Here is a 10,191-nt window from a genome sequence, read left to right as displayed (position 1 = left end):
TTTAAAAATAGAGATTAAAAAAAAACAAAAGTATGATTTTATAATGGACAAAAACCACAAGGAGATAGTTCCAGGAAAAGAGCTGCAAAAGGACCCAGAACATGTAAGAAGATGTGTATTCATAATCATAATAAGAGACAAGAAAATTCTAACGAAGGTGAGAGACTCGCATCCTTCAGGTTGGCAAAAATCCAAAAATTTGAAGGTACCCTCTGCTGAGAAGAGAAATTTGAATATGAATTAGGTGTTAAAAGATACTATAGAAATGTTCACTTTGGTGGTTGCTTAGGAAAATGTCTAGACCTTAAAAGATGCATGCTGAAGTGTTTGGCAGTAAAAGGTCATGATGTTAGCAACTTGCTTGAAATGTTCAGAAGAAAATACACACACCAGTAAATGAATTAAATGGCGCAACACAATTATTGAGTCTATGTAGGGTGTAAGGGTGTCCATGACTGCTATTCTTTCACCGTTTCTGTATGCCTGAAATTTTTCATAATAAAACGTGAGTTCCAGTCACATGGCCTCGAGGTGAACTGGTGAAGTGGAAGCTATCAGCAAAAACAGCTAGCTCAGGTGAGACAGTAATAATTGATACTGTGAGCACCGGGCACTATTTCATCAGCCAACTCATTAATCATTACTGTCCCCGTTTACAAACAAGGAAACTGAGGCATCCGCAATCTGCCAAATCCACAGAGATTTGAACTCTGGAAGCTCTGCTGATTGATTTTAATCTGAGCCAGTCCCTGAGAACTGCTAATAGGCTTTGAAAAAACAGCCTTAAATCCAAATGTTATTAAATTGGACTAAGTTCTTTACTCAAGTAAAAGGGTTCATTCAAAGGGTTAGCAGAGATCTTGCTGATGCATCTCAGAAACACTAGCCATTTATAAGGTTTACTGTCCTGTTCTCTAATTTAGACTCAATCATTTCAGACTCACTGAGGAGAGAAAAGAATTGTAATAAGGCAGTTGTGCATTCAGTCTAATGATTCACCTAGCAACCTGTCAATGCAAATTTAGGGTATTCTTTAAATCAAGGTATATTAACAAAAGATAACTTACAATTGAAGTGAAATGTAATCACTTTCAAAGTGCGTTTAATGATGTAGAGTGCTTTCATCAATTAAAAAGTTTCATAATTTAAAGAAAACTAGTGCAACCCCACCCCAGCACCTGGCTTTGAATCCCAGCTCTGCCAGTAGCCTCAGAGGATGATGCTGGGGCAAGTCACACACCCTCCCTTGACCCCAGTTTCCTCATCTCTAAAGTGGAGATGACTAGCACCCTTCTCTAAAGCTCTCCGGAGGGTTAAGTGATCTGGATGTGCTGTCTGGAGGGATATGCGTGGTTTGAGACCCCCTGCATCATGCTCCCGGAGATGGCAATGGCACGCCACTCCAGTACTCTTGCCTGGAAAATCCCATGGATGGAAGAGCCTGGTGGGCTGCAGTCCATGAGTCTACGAGTCGGACGCGACTGAGCGACTTCACTTTCACTTTTCACTTTCATACATTGCAGAAGGAAATGGCAACCCACTCCAGTGTTCTTGCCTGGAGAATCCCAGGGACGGCAGAGCCTGGTGGGCTGCCGTCTCTGGGGTCACACAGAGTCGGACACGACTGAATCGACTTAGCAGCAGCAGCAGCAGCACCGTCATGCTGCTCTGCAGCCACCCTGAGAAACTGCACCAACAGCTTGGTCCGTGATGGCTCCACCTCCCGCAAGGCTAACTCGCTCCTTTTTATGGAGTGTCCAGTCTGTGCCAAGCCTGTGCGGCGCACTGGGGACCAGGAGATGAACGACACATGGTCTCAGCCTGGAGAGAGAGGAACACATGAGTCATCTTGCCACTCAGGTGCACATGGACAGGCAGAGGATGACACCAGCACAGCTGGGGCCCCAGAGGGGAGCCTGGGGCATGGACAGTACTGTTTAAAGGACAGTATCTCCTTGGGCTGCACAGCAATGGGAATGTAGTTAATGCCACTGACCTCTGCACTTAACCAATGGTTGAGATGATAACTTTTATGTGTATTTCACTAAAAAAGTATGTATATTGTATATGAATATGTAATCCATATTTTAATGGTCAATACCTTCTTGGGGAGTCCCCAGGCCCAGAAGAGGTGTTCTTACACTGGTTGTGCAGATGAAGAAATGGAGGCCCAGAGTGGGGGAGCAACCACCCCCCCCCCCAAGAATAAGGCGGCTTCCTCAGGTCTATCTGATGGAGATGGAAACCCACCCAAGGCTTGACTCTCTAGCCTCAAGTCGACTCTGCTGCAAAGACAGAGCAGAATAGGACCGCTTGACGTCCAGCTGGGGGCTTTTTCTGCCATAGCCCCCACCCACAAACGCCTAGACTGGGCCCTGGAATCACCCCCACCTAGCCCCTGTCCTAGTTCTGGGACAAGCTCCAGACAAGGGAGAGGGTGTAAAGAGATCCTATTCCTTAATCCCGCGTAGAGAGGGAATGTGTTTTCCTGGTCGCCAGGGGCAGAGGATGGTCTCCAAAGGGTCAGCGGCTGGAGGAGTCACTGAGCTCCCATCTCTAGTCTCCCCATCTCCTGAGTGCCCGCATTTTCTGTTCTGGTGAAATCAAGCTTCAGGTAGAACCCTTGTCTAAGTGAGGCCTTGTCTGAGTGTGGCTGGGGTGTTCAGGCAGGCATGGATATATATGAGCCTCCCTGGGTACCCCCACCCACTGCCTCCTTAATATCTGTGTAGAGATCCTTCCCCTCCCAGCCACGAAGGGTGGGGCAGGAATGTGAGAGCCCCAGAGGCACGCTTTCTATACCTTCCTTCATCCCCCAGTGGCTGAGACCAACTCAGGCCCTCCTTCCAGGCACATTATTCCTTCTTGGAACTCTCAGGACCATCTTGAGAGGGGAGAGGGATAAAGTCTGAAACGGTCAGTGCTGTAGAGAAATATTGATACAAAGGAAGAAAAGGGTTAGAAGTAGGAGTGGGTTGGGGGAGGGGCTCAGTGTAAGTAGGGTGTTCCAAGAAGGCCTTGGCAAGAAGTTGACATTTGAGTTAAGACTTAAGGGGGTGAGGGAGTGAGCCATGGAGCATCTAGGGGAAGAACCATTCAGGCAGACACCCCCAAACAGAAACAAGCCTCGCAAGAACAGGAAACAGGCCAGAGGCATCCAGACTGGAAAGGAAGAAGGACACTGGCTTCATTCTCAGATGACGTAATCCCATACGGAGAAAATCCTATGGAATCTGAAAGAAAAGTTTGACACTATGAGAACTAGTAAACAAGTACAAGGTCACAGGATACAGGATCAGTACATAGAAGTCAATTTTATTTCCACGTAGCAAACAATGAGCAAGCCAAAAATGAAATTAAGAGTATAATTCCAGGGAATTCCCTGGCAGTTCAGTGGTTGGGACTCTGCACTTCCACTGCAGGGGGAACAGGTTCAATCCCTAGTCAGGGAACTAGGATCCTGCAGGCTACGTGTGACACACCACCACCACCATCCCCGCCCCATTTCCTAATAGTGTCAACTAGAATAAAATATTTAGGAATTAATTTAACAAAAGAAATACGAGACATACACTATTACAATATTTCACTGAGGGAAATTAAACTGTAAGTAATTGGAGAGACATTCCATGTTCTTAGATTGGAAGACAATGTTGGTCTTCCAAGTTGATATATAGATTCAACATTGCTCTCTCAGTCACTTCAGTTGTGTTCGATCTTTGCGAGCCTATGGACTGTAGCCTGCAAGACTCCTCTGTCCATGGGATTCTCCAGGCAAGAACACTGGAGGGGGTTGCCGTTTCCTCCTCCAGGGGATCTTCCCCAACCAGGGATTGAACACAGGTCTCCTACATCGCAGGTAGATTCTTTACCGCTGAGCCACTGGGGAAGCCCTTAGATTCAACATAATCACTATCAAAATTCCAGCAGGCATTTTTTCCCCAGAAATTTGCAAACTGATCCTAAAATTTATATGGTAATGAAAAATACCTAGAATAGCCAAAACATTCCTGAAAGAGAAGAACAAATTTGTAGGATCTTCACTTCCTGATTTCAAGACTCACTATAAAGTTACTGTCAAGATGTTGTGGTACTGGCATATGGGTCAATGGAACAGAATCGAGAGTTCAGAAATAAATCCTTACATTTGTGGTTGATTGATTTTTGACAACAATGCCAAGGCAGTTCATTGGAAGAAAGGATAGTCTGCTTAACAAATAGTGATGGAATAACCGGCTCTCTGTCCACTTGCAAAAGGAAGAACTTACCCTTACCTCACACCACATACAAAAATTAACTCAAAATGGATCATTAACTTAAATGTAAGAACTAAAACTATACAACTTTTAAAAGGACACGCGGAGGGGAAAATCTTATAAACTTCGTGTCAGGCAAAGCTTTCTTAGCTTGGTTTATAAAATAAAAAAAAAATCAATAAGCTGAAATTCATCAAGGTTCAAAATTTTTGTGCTTAAGAGCCACCACTAAGAAAATGAAAAGGTAAACAGTAAGCTAGGGCAAAATATTTGCAAAACCGAATCTCTTAAAGGACTCATGATCTGGTTTCTACAAAGAACTTCTGTGGCTCAACGATATGTCACACAACCCAATCAAAAGATAAGCAAGATGAACAGATATTTCTCCAAAGAAGACATACCCATAGGTGATAAGCACTTGAACAGATGCTCATTAGTCATTAAGGAAGCACAAATGTCAAATGAGATCTATATCATACCCACTAGAATGACTGTGATCAAAATGACATATAATAACAAATGCTGGCTAAGATGTGGAGAAACGGAACATTCATACCATGCAGGTAGAAACATAAAACGGGGCAACATCTTTGGAAAATAGTTTGATGGCTCCTCAAAAAGGTAAACATAAACCTCCCACGTGACCCAGCAATTCCACTCCTAGGTCTCCACCTTAGAGAAACAAAAACATATGCCCACACAAAGAGGTGTGAGTCAGTGTTCATAGAAGTGTTATTCATAATAGCCCCAAACTGGAAACAACCTAAATGTCCATCAACCGATAAATGAAATGAATAGGCCAAATGTGGCCGATCCACACACCAGAACCGTCAGCAATAAAAAGGGACAGACAGATGACAGACACTGCCACACAGATAAACCTCAGAGATGTTATGATGAACGAACGAAGCCAGACATAAGGGACTAAACAGTGTATGACTCTGCTTTAATAAGATGTCCAGAAAAGGCAAATCGGCAGAGACAGGGAGCAGATTAGCAGTTGTGTAGGGCGGGGTGGGAACAGGGACTACCTGTAAATGGGCATGGAAAAGGCTTCTGACTGGGGACTATCCAAATGTTCTAAAAGTGATTTATGGTGATGGTTGTACCAGTGGGTGAAACTACCCCCAAAAGCACTGAATTGTACTCTTAAGTGTCACGATATTTAAAGTATACCTCAATAAAGCAGTTTTTTTAAAAAGGCTGTGTTCAAGGTTCGGGTTGAGGTTGACTTTACACCTGGCCCAGGCATCCTTCCTGGGCTGCGGTAGGCTGGGACAGCGATCACCCTGTGGCCATGGAGTGCCGTGGGTCATAGCTCCATAGCACAGCCCCAGTGGAGCGTGACTACTGGTTTACACATCGGGCTCTTCACTTCCGTATAAGCTTCTTGAGAACAAATATTTAGTGTTTATTCTCAGAATCCTAGTAATCCTGGGGAGGGAGCTGGGGAAGAAGGAAGCAGAGTGGCCAGACCCTGCAGGGCTTCACAGCAGGACCTTGGAGGCTGTGGGCAGAGCAGTGACCAGGAGGGTGTGTGTCAACAGGGTAATAAGGACTCACTTCAGCTGGGAGTGTGAGGATGAGATGAGCTCACAGTGCAGTCATAGCACAGTGACACAGAGTACACACCAAACTCACTAGTTGGTGTCACGATCACCGTCTCATCCCCAGTACCGCTGGCCCAGGGAGATGAAGCACAGCTCATGGAGGTCACGACCGTCTGTCTCATGACCTGCAGGAAGCCAGGTTCAGCAAACACCCGTCCCTCAGGGGAAGCCCCGGGGCTGGTGGTCAGCTCCCAGAGGGCGCGGTGCCATGCAGTGAAGACAGGCGGAGTACAGAGTAACCGTGACCGTGTCACCCACCACCACCTCGGCTCCTCACCTGGAGATGGGCAAATAGCAGCAACACCTCCTACAGAAGTCATTGAGGGTAAGGCCCAGCCAGTGAAGTTGAAGTCCAGGGCCTGGAGTCAGCATCTCGCAAACAGCGCCACCTATTCAGAGGCCTTTATTTGGCAGATATTTACTGACACACCGCAGACCATGCCAGCCAGGACACAGGGTGAATGAGACATACTTCCCCAGACCACACACACACACACACACACACAGATGTACACAGACACACACAGAAGCACAAACACACACAGACACATGGACATACACATACGTACATGGAGACACACATACATAGAGACACAAATACACAGATATATACACACAGATGCGCATGTGAACACACACAGACCCAGATACACATACCATTCACTTCAGTTCAGTCGCTCAGTCGTGTCTGACTCTTTGCCCGTGGACTGCAGCACACCAGCTTTCCCTGTCCATCACCAACTCCCGGAGCTTGCTCAAACTCATGTCCATTGAGTCGGTGATGCCATCCAACCATCTCATCCTCTGTTGTTCCCTTCTCCTCCTGCCTTCAATCTTTCCCAGCATCAGGGTCTTTTTAAATTAGTCAGTTCTTCGCATCAGGTGGCCAAAGTATTGGAGTTTCAGCTTCAGCATCAGTCCTTCCAATGAATATTCAGGACTGAGTTCCTTTAGGATGGACTGGTTGGATCTCCTTGCAGTCCAAGGGACTCTCAAAAGTCTTCTCCAACACCACAGTTCAAAAGCATCAGTTACTAACATATACCATTCAGTTCAGTTCAGTTCAGTTCAGTCACTCAGTCGTGTCCGACTCTTTGCGACCCCATGAATTGCAGCACGCCAGGCCTCCCTGTCCATCACCAACTCCTGGAGTTCACTCAGACTCACGTCCATCGAGTCAGTGATGCCATCCAGCCATCTCATCCTCTGTCGTCCCCTTCTCCTCCTGCCCCCAATCCCTCCCAGCATCAGGGTCTTTTCCAATGAGTCAACTCTTCTCATGAGGTGGCCAAAGGACTGGAGTTTCAGCTTTAGCATCATTCCTCCCAAAGAAATCCCAGGGCTGATCTCCTTCAGAATGGACTGGTTGGATCTCCTTGCAGTCCAAGGGACTCTCAAGAGTCTTCTCCAACACCACAGTTCAAAAGCATCAATTCTTTGGTGCTCAGCTTTCTTCACAGTCCAACTCTCACATCCATATATGACCACTGGAAAAACCATAGCCTTGATTAGACGGACCTTTGTTGGCAAAGTATGTCTCTGCCTTTGAATATGCTATCTAGGTTGGTCATAACTTTCCTTCCAAGGAGTAAGCGTCTTTTAATTTCATGGCTGCAGTCACCATCTGCAGTGATTTTGGAGCCCAAAAAAATAAAGTCTGACGCTGTTTCCACTGTTTCCCCATCTATTTCTCATGAAATGATGGGATCAGATGCCATGATCTTCGTTTTCTGAATGTTGAGCTTTAAGCCAACTTTTTCACTCTCCACTTTCACTTTCATCAAGAGGCTTTTTAGTTCCTCTTCACTTTCTGCCATAAGGGTGGTACCATTAATAAGTTCCAATTGTCAAAGCATCAAATTCCAGAATAGGGGTAGTGTTTATAAAATGCCTTCTGTGGAAATGAACACAGTAGGTGTCCCATGGGGCTTACTTGGTCAAGGATAAGCTGGGTGGCTCTTCCAGGTCCTAACTGACAGGTTTCTTTGATGAAGAGGCAGGAGAACCTTCAACCCACTTGGTCCTAGCCCTGGCAAAGTAACCATCCCAAAGAGAAAGAGAGACTACGACACTGGGGATATTTCTCTGACTTTATAAAATAAAAAAAATTTTTTTTCATTTTCCCAGACAGAACTCAGCACTGTCAGCTCTAAAAAGCAGAGAGTCCTGGAACTGCCCTGACAGTCCAGGTTAAGAATCCTCACTTCCAGTGCCGGGGGGCAGAGGTTCGATCCCTGGTCAAGGAACTAAGATCCCATAAATTGACTGGCTTGGCCTTAAATAAATAAATAAAATAAAATCAGAGAGTCCTGGTCACATTAGCTCCCACCCCACATACTGCGAGGCAGGTTGGTTCCTGTTCCCGGGTGCTGGCGGGGAGCCCAGAGCAGCGTTCTCAGTCCTGGCCACACACTGGAGTCCCTGGGTTCAAAGTCCTGATACCTGGGTCCTATCCCCAGTGCTTCTAATGTAACTCACTTAGAGTGGGGCCTCAGCACTGAGACTTTCCATATCTGCCCAGGGGCTCTGAAGTCCAGCCAGGGCTGAAAACTACAGCCCTAAAGGATTATCTCTGAGGTCCAGCATCTGTTGCTGAGGGAAAAAGCAGATAGTAGTTTACTGCATGTTCATTCAGTGTGATATATTCATTCAATATACTCAGTGTATATTTATTCAATGTAAGTGTTAGTTAGATGCTCAGTCATGTCCGACTCTGCAATTCCATGGACTGTAGCCGGCCAGGCTCTTCTGCCCATGGAATTCTCCAGGCAAGAATACTGGAATGAGCAGGGGATCTTCCCGATCCAGAGATCGAACCCAGGTCTCCTGCATTGCAGGCAGATTCTCTACCCTGAATCTCCAGGGAAGCCCCATATGTATACAGATTGTATGTAGATGTATATAGAGTGGCTTCCCTGCTTTTATTTTTTCAAAGTTAGTGTGTATGTGTGTGGGGTGGGGGATGGGGGCGCTACAATCAATCCCTCAGGACAGAGCTGGTGGGGCTCCAGCCAAACCGACACAACAAACCGACACCGTCCTTCTGGATGGGGAGGTAGGGCACTTTCAATTTTCAGAGTGTGTGCTTCTCAAGCAGTGACATTTTTCACTCCAAGCACGTGTCATTTTTAAAATTATTAATAAAGACAAAGCCACCATGCCTTGAGCTTCTCTCACTTCCCTTTTCTTTACCTATTCAGGGGACAGGAAACACCCATAAATAGCTGGTGAGAAGGAAAGGTCAAGGTGAGGATTGAGTCAGTGAGCCAAAGCCAGCTGGGCTGAGTTGTCTGGCTCAGCCCTCCAAAACCCCTTCCAAAGTGCCCGGGTCCCTTCCAAGGCCAGCAGGTTGGACACCGCAAAGGGTCAGGGCATCCCAGGAGCAGGGAGTTCCCGGAGCAGACCCCGAGAGCCAGGAAGGGGCCTGGGTTCCAGCTCTCGAGCCAGCTGGCCCTTGGAGACCGGGCTCGGGGCTCCACTGGGTCACGGTCCTGGGGCCAAGTCATCCTGGTGACCTCCCTCTGACACAGTCACCTGGCCCTGCCTCTGGTCATTTCAGAGGAAACTCCAGACAGGGCTGCAGAGAGCCCAGAAGGGCCGTATTATCTAATGAGACCTCCACACAGCCCGGGGCCAGAGCTCCAAGGGCTCCAGCAGGAGCCCCCCAGCTGCTGCTAGGGCACTGAGGCCAGGCTCAGGGTATCCGGGTGCTGGTCCTAAGCCACACAACTCCCTGGTTTCAGGACCCACAGCACCTTGTGGCCCACAAAGCCTGGCTGAGGTCCGTTCCCCACTCACACTGTCCCAGGGACTCTGCCTGGTGGTCTCTCCACTGCTAGACAGAGAATAGGGCCCTGGTAATGCGATCCCCTGGAGACCTAGAGCACTGAGAAACCCCAGGCCCAGCCCCAGGAAAGCCAAGGCCCTATCACCTGTTGCCCGGCCTACAAGAACAGGAAATGACATCACTGAGTCACCTGCTCCAGGCCAGCTGCTTAGAGAAAGGAAAGCGTCACCTGCCTTCCGGGTGACAGTGCTATCATTTCCCCATTTACAGTCAAGAAAACTGGGGCTGTCATTTGGGTACATGACCTGTGTCCCCACAAACGGGGTGAAGCCAGACTGAGCTCAAGACCACTATCCTGAAGGGCAGGCCCTACAGCGCTCTCAGCGCCTGGATGCAGCAGGGGCAGAGGGCTTCCCTCCAGCCCTGGCCGCCTCCCCCCAGTCCTCAGCCTCAGGCATCCACCAGGAAGGCCCGGAGAAGGCGCTGGATGCGGGCAGATTGCAGCTGGCCTCAGCCTTGCAGAGCATGTGTGTGGGCT

At 47.6% G+C, this 10,191-nt stretch overlaps 1 long non-coding RNA gene across 1 annotated transcript; it reads right to left on the bottom strand.

Annotated features, from left to right (window-relative positions):
- Positions 1–1,075: 1,075 nt before the first annotated feature.
- LOC147350587 (uncharacterized) lies at positions 1,076–7,353 on the bottom strand. Its single transcript, XR_015148994.1, has 3 exons — positions 6,524–7,353; positions 2,803–2,923; positions 1,076–1,821 (listed from the first exon to the last, which is right to left on the bottom strand). It is a non-coding gene; the product is annotated as an uncharacterized LOC147350587 (long non-coding RNA).
- Between the last annotated feature and the right edge of the window lie 2,838 nt (positions 7,354–10,191).

The sequence above is a fragment of the Bos grunniens genome, chromosome 20, assembly GCF_055505025.1.
Source record: "Bos grunniens cultivar Pamir isolate PY7600 chromosome 20, Bosgru_T2T1.0, whole genome shotgun sequence".
Lineage (NCBI taxonomy): Eukaryota > Metazoa > Chordata > Mammalia > Artiodactyla > Bovidae > Bos > Bos grunniens.
Note: the sequence above shows the minus strand (reverse complement) of the source record. Positions and strands in the feature narration are given on the sequence as shown.